We start from the raw sequence: 7,160 nt of genomic DNA on the forward strand, positions 1-7,160 counted from the left end.
TCTGGGATTAAATGTAATAATATATCTAAGAAGAGTTCACAGGTCTTTCCATCCAGGATCCAGGAAAGGAACCAATGAAGACTCTGTAGACTCAGACTATACAACCCCATCCCCGCAACCAGGACCCACAATCAGTAATGCCCCAACTATCTCTCCCCACACGCTCTAAGCCCGTCTCTCTTAACACCTGGACATGCTATGTTGCCCAGAATGAAAAATATCCTGAAACTTAGCAACAAAGGAGCTGCCACTTTCCACTGCATTTTGAACCTTTGGGCCTCTGGCTCTTCTATATATCCTCCACCCCCACCCCTACCCTCAGCCCCCAGGACTGCCATATGCATCCCTTCCAGCTCTGCCATCAGGTGGACCTCATCCTGGAGGCCAAATTTTCTTCCTTGTTTAATGTGGATGTGTCTTGGGAGGCTGTTGGGCTGGCCATTCAGGCCATTTCTAAATCACATGGGACCTCAAGCCATACTCCCTTCCTTTTTGAACACCTGCTATTTTGAACACCAGGAGATACAAGGGAATCCCGGCTTCCCTCTCTCTCTCTCTCCCTCTCTCCCGACCTCTCACTCTCCCTCCTTCTTTCTCTCCCTCTCTGTCTTCCTCTCCCTTCCTTCCTCCACCTCCCACCTCTCTGTACCTTCCCTGGCCTGATCTCTGGGACCTAAAGTCAGGAGGGCATGATTCTTTTTAAAATAATGGAGAAATTTCTAATTCTTTTACCCTGGGCCTTTCAAGCTGTCTGTGCAGTGCTATCTTTTATGTTCACGTTCTCTGATTTCTCAGTAAACTTTAGCATCCTAGGGCCTGGTGTTACCAGCTGCCAGCTTACAAAGTAAAGGGAGCCTGTAGAGGAATGGAGGTAGGGGAGAAGCCTGGAGGCAAGGAGTGATCAGAATGAGGCTTCTTTCCTCTTGGGCTGGTGGAACTTGCTGGTCGTCAGCAAACTAGTCACAAGGTTTTACTGAGGGGGGCTAATTCTGCATTGTGCTCTGGGCAACGCAGGGTGATACCACCTCTACGTCCAGAGGAGTCTGAGAGGAGTTAGTCCATATCTGGGGGCGTCTTGCAACTGGAATCCCATTTCGGAGCCAGCTGGCTCACGGGTTCATGCTCATGGCCCCGTATGCTTTTTAGCTGTTTCTCTGAGGCTACGTGAGTTTCCATTCTCCTGTCTTTCCAGAGCCGTCTGCTCCCCTCTTCCCATGCCCCCGGAAGAGTTGCTCACTGAGCTCTCCTTTAAGCACTCATATCCGCCCCCAACCCGTGGGGCTGGGGAACGTGGCAGCTTCTCTAGCAACCTCCAGTTTGAGTCTCCCCCCTGTGAGGTACTGAGTTGGCAGCCCATGCAAATCACTTTTGCCTGGAGACCTTCTGAGAAGAAAGGGAAGCTCAGAAGCACTGATCTTGCTCTGTGTTTTTCTTTGCTCCTGCTTTCAAGTGGCCCGGATCTCATTACAGATACAGAAATGGGGTGTGATTCTGGGGAGGCGTCTGAGAAATGGGAACTTGGCTTGTGTGTTGCTTTTGAGGGTCGCTGGGAGAGAACCACAAGCCTGCCCAGATCTTATCTCCTCAGGAAGGGGCAGGAAAACAACACAGCAGAGCAGTTGCCCAGATGAGAACCTCACCTAGCGTCTTCATACCACACGCCCACGTGTGGTGGGGCTGCCATTTCTCATGAAGGCAGAAGGGGATGGTGAAGTATAGCAGGGATTCCCTCGGCCCTGGGGGGGGGGGCACAACTGGGCGAGGAAAGGACTGTCAGGGCTACTGTGGGGGCCAGTCCACGTAGTGATCAGGACTGGCCACCTCCACCCCATCTGCGGTCTCCACGGACCTGGGAGAGGCCGGGCTGCTTTCCTTCTCCAGAACAGGTCCCCTCCACCACCAGATGCTTATGAAATGCACAGTGTGCCTGCCTCGGGCTCTGGGGAATCCAATTAAATAGAAGACAGTCCTGGCCCATGTGGAACTTGATAAAACTTGAGTGGGGACGCCAACTACAAATAGAGGAAAAGTTAAATAATGCATAGCACACACACACACACACACACACACACGAGAACAGTTACAAGTGGTACGTGACTAATTGGCAAATGAAAGACACGTTTGCTCTCGGTTTGCTCCCACACTGACATTTCACTGAACGCAGAACAGAAGGATAGCACGGTGCGGCTGCTAGCCGAGCTGGGGGAGGGCGGGGGAGGGGCGCCCCGAGCGGGGCAGCTCGTCGCGGCTGGGGCCACCTCAGCACGTGCCCCGCTATAATGTCAGAAGGACTCATGTTCTGAAGTGGGTTCGGAGCCACCTGTGCTGTGCTCTCAGAAGGCCCTGGTTGGATCTTCCTACCAGACAGCGATCAGACCTGCTCACATCTGCTCGGCTTCTTTCCATCCCTGCCGCGGGAGCCTTACTTCACTGCTCGCTGGGACACCCTTTGGTTCAGGGTCTCGGGGTCTCTTCCTCTGGCTTTCAGGACGGTGCCCGCAGCGTTGCTGGCCATTGTCTCCGCCAGGCCACCCCCCTCCCAGGCTCTTCGGATGGACCCCCACAGAAGCACCTGTGCTCTGGAGGCAGGATGCCCCGGGCACAAACCCTGGTCCCACTGTGGGCTGCTGTCCCAGTCGCCTGCCCTCTCTGAGGATTGGTTTTCTCATCCAAAGTGCGGCAACTACTCTCCACTCGCGGGGTTTTAGGAGGATGATGGTAATAATGCTTGTGAAGGGGTTAGCATATTTTGAGCCCTCAAAAAGAGAGACTATTATGTTGTTTTATAACCACAGCTTTCTCTAACTTACCTTGTCAGATAGAATCACTTCCTCCTTGGTGTCACTACAGAATATTATCATAATAATATGTAGTTATTTTAATAACAGTATATATAATAATATGCTATATGTAGGCCATATGCTATATATATATTATATACTTAAGGAGTATAACTATATAGTGTATGTTCTCTATTCTATATGTAGTATATACTATGTATATACTATAAGTTTCATAGTATATAGATATATAATATCATAATTATAGTAATATGATACCTAACTTTTATTAAATGCTTACTGTGTGCACACATTGTTCTATGAGCTTTGTGTGTATTAATTCACTGAATCCTGACAAAGTAGATGAGAAATTTTTGTAGGGGAGAAACTGAGGCACAGAGAAGTTAAGCAACTTGTCTAATGATATGAAGTTAGGAAGAGGAAGAGCAGGATTTGAAACGAGAGAGGCTGGCGTGGGTCGTAGAGTTTGCTGTACATGCACTTTGCGTCCACCCCTGGGCTGTGGGTCTCATGGGGCACTGCCCGTGTCTGGGGCATTTTGTAACCTTCTTGCTCCAGGCTTGCAGTGGCCTTGGAATGCCCATTCAGGCAGATGCCATCAGCAAACAGGCCTTCGGTAGCTAATAGCTGGGAAGGGAAGACACTGGTTTCTTCGTGCCCAGGTGCCCACAGCCCTGGTCTCCTGCTCATTTCTAGCCCAACTAAACAGGCTCTCTCCAAGTCTGGCAGCAGATGGCAGATTTTTTTATCCCCCCAGGGAAAATGACTTAGAGTATACAAGGCACTCTGTGATGAGACAAAATGACCACCAAGCTCATTAGAATAAGAAAGCTGGGGGTTCATTTTGCAGTTAGGGACTGTATTAGAAAAGTCAGCAGAGGTGAGGTGCTGGGCACACGCATGGCTTTAATCATGGGGTGGTCCAACAGTAAAGAGCGATGATCCTTGGGACACTAGCCAAGGAGACAGCCTGTCGGGGAGACAGCCTATCCTGAGCAATCTGCCCAGGCCCTGCTCGGGGCACGACGGAGCCGTACTGTCATCCTAAGGTCATTATCTGTACCGTCATCAAGAGACAAGAATGGTGCAATGTAATGAGTTCAGATGGTTAACAAGCCACTGATGTCTTCTGATCTTAAATTTCCTCTTATCTACAGTGAGGATAGTAATAAAATCTGTCTCAGGGGTTTGTTGGGAGAAAGGGAAACATTGTGTATTGTGAAAAGTGGTGAAGATACCTTATATCTTCCAATGCTTTAATAATAATGATTATAAATGAAGATAATAGCAGTAATAACATCTAACCTACCTACAGCACTTGCTATGAAGCTCTCCTAAGTGCTTTATATATATTATATATATTTAATATATTAATATATTGTATATAAAATATAATATTTAATATATAATATATACTCTTTAATATATTATATATATTTAATCTATAATATATATTATGATATATTATATATATTTAATCTATAATATATATTATGATATATTATATATATTTAATCCTCACAACAGTCTTATGAGACAACTAGGAGTATTATATCCATTTTACAGATGAAAAACTGAGGCACAGAGAAGTTAAGCAGTTGTCCCAAATCACACAGCTGGTAAGCAGCACAGCCAGCATCCGAACGCAGGTGATCTGGCTCCCAATCTGTGCTCTTAATGGCCATGTGGTTAATAGGACTGTGAGCATGCGCATCGGTAGAGCGCGCCTCCATCCATCACCTCAGGTATCGTCCTTGCTCCCTGAGTAGGGGAACTCTTCCGCACGGAAGAAATCGGTCTATTCCTCACACTGAGCTGAGTCTACTTCTCGGAGAAGGGTCTTGAGTCTCCTCACAGCCCTGACCTGGGAAAGCTTGCCTGATGCTTGCAGGAAAATATCAAGAGGGTCATCTTGGTTCTTGTAGGAAGGCCAGATAATCTCTCTGAACTGTCTGGGTCCTCACTGTTCTGACACCTTGGTGTCTATCCGAGTCCCCGGGAGCCGCCCCTGGCAGCAGTGGAGATGCCTCAGCAAAGCAGGTCACAAAAATTCCTTAGACGCTGACATCACGCCCGCTCGATGCAGGGGCCAGGGGGCAGGACGCATACAAGAAATAGGATTAGTTATAGTCTCCATTCACGAAAAGTTAGAAGTCAAGTTGGAAAGATCAGACAGACGAAAGAACAGATGAAGATGACAAGACAACACCGTTGGGTAACAGTGTGATAACACACAAAATTGTTCAGTCTTGCCAGCATAACTGTGGGAGGTGAATGGAACATGTCGCTAATTGTGTCCTCCTTCATGTCTTGTTTTGTTTTTTCTCTCAAAGTTCTAAGTTTTCTTAGGGACACTGTCCTCAGCATGGGTGACCTGTCTTCCTTTCCCAGAGAAGAAAAGGAAATTCCTTGCAAAGCACATTTTTCATGCAGCAACTCCCTCCATGTTCATCCAGATGTGTCTCTGTCGCTTCCTATGTGTTTCTTCGATAGAGCTGGAAGAGAAGGCAATTTGACTGTTGCCCCTGAGGAGTGACAGTTCTAGTGCTGTGAGCAGAGGAGACTCGAGGTCAAGGGGTCAATCCTGTCGATGGCTGCCCCCTACTCCTTTCTTTTTGTGCTCTTACCTCCAGGGACCTTGGAAGGCTTCCTACCCTGGAAACCTAGGGTGCTCCTGCCAGGCACCATCTTAAGTCTTTGGTGGGCTTCAGCCCACCATCACCAACGATATCATCACTATCACTGCCATCTTCATTGTCACCATCATCATCTTCATCTAACCAGTACCTCCCATGTCCCATTTCCTTAGGACCTTTCTCATCTACCGCCTGGCTAATCTGATAAATATCGTGTTCTCCCAGTGTGGCAATGGTTTAATTTGTTACCCCACTCAGATTATATCTCTGTGCAAGTTTTCAGAGGAAAGGGAGTAACTTGCTGGAAATCCGTGCTGACCATTTTAGTCCCTGCGGTGGGACAGCAAGGGCATTTGTTTTGGTTGGATGGTCTTTTGGATGTCCCTCAGATCACCTTCTCTGCAGCTGTTAGGTCTTTCTCAGAGATAAATTCTTCCACTGGGAAAGAGCCAAGATGTCCATCGACAGATGAATGGATAAAGAAGATGTGGTATATATATACAATGGAATATTATGCAGCCATCAAAAGGAATGAGATCTTGCCATTTGCAACGACATGGATGGAACTGGAGGGTGTTATGCTGAGCGAAATAAGTCAATCAGAGAGACATGTATCATATGACCTCACTGATATGAGGAATTCTTAATCTCAGGAAACAAACTGAGGGTTGCTGGAGTGGGGGGTGGGGTGGGAGGGATGGGGTGGCTGGGTGATAGACACTGAGGAGGGTATATGCTGTGGTGAGCGCTGTGAATTTTGCAAGACTGTTGAATCACAGATCTGTACCTCTGAAACAAGTAATGCAATATATGTTAAGAAAAAAAAAAAGAAGAAGATAGCAGGAGGGGAAGAATGAAGGGGGGGAAGTCGGAGGGAGAGATGAACCATGAGAGACGATGGACTCTGAAAAACAAACTGAGGGTTCTAGAGGGGAGGGTGGTGGGAGGATGGGTTAGCCTGGTGATGGGTATTAAAGAGGGCACGTTCATGGAGCACTGGGTGTTATGCACAAACAATGAATCATGGAACACTACATCTAAAAGTAATGATGTAATGTATGGTGATTAACATAACAATAAAAAAATAAAAAAAAGAATTGGGGGTAACAGGATGGGAACAAAGACTGACTGCAAATGGTCATGAGAGTTCTTTTGGGGGTGGTGAAAATGTTTGATTCTGGTGATGGTTTCACAACTCAAAGTTTATTAACAATCATTGAAGTATACCTTTAAAATGAGTAAAATTTATGGTAAAAAAAAAAATTCTTCCACTGAGTTCTTCCTGTTTTCCCACGAATAACAATGGCAACAGAGCAGGTAAAGGAGACCTTAGCCCACAAAAATCATTTTCCTTTTCCCCATTAATTATAGTGTCATGATAAAGAGAAGATCATTTCAATTTTAGTCTCTAATAATGGGAGTGCCTGGAGGAGAACAACAGAAATGTTTGAGGTTGGGATTCTGAAGCCTAAAAAGCAGAGTTAATTACCTTTGGCATCCCAGACAGATTTCTGTGTACACAATTGTGTTTCATCTTTGTAACCCGCGGCTCTACTTTGAGCGTTTCTGAGGTAGAGAAATTGCCTGTGTTGTGTCCAGAGTCATGCCCTGGTTAAGAGCTTGTACGGAGATGGACAGAAATACCACTCGGGGCCTCCAGCAGAGAAGCCCTCCTCTGGAGAGATGTTTCTGTGGCGATTCACAAGGGCAAAGGGACTCTTTT

Source organism: Halichoerus grypus, chromosome 11 (genome assembly GCF_964656455.1).
Source record: "Halichoerus grypus chromosome 11, mHalGry1.hap1.1, whole genome shotgun sequence".
NCBI classification, from domain to species: Eukaryota; Metazoa; Chordata; class Mammalia; order Carnivora; family Phocidae; genus Halichoerus; species Halichoerus grypus.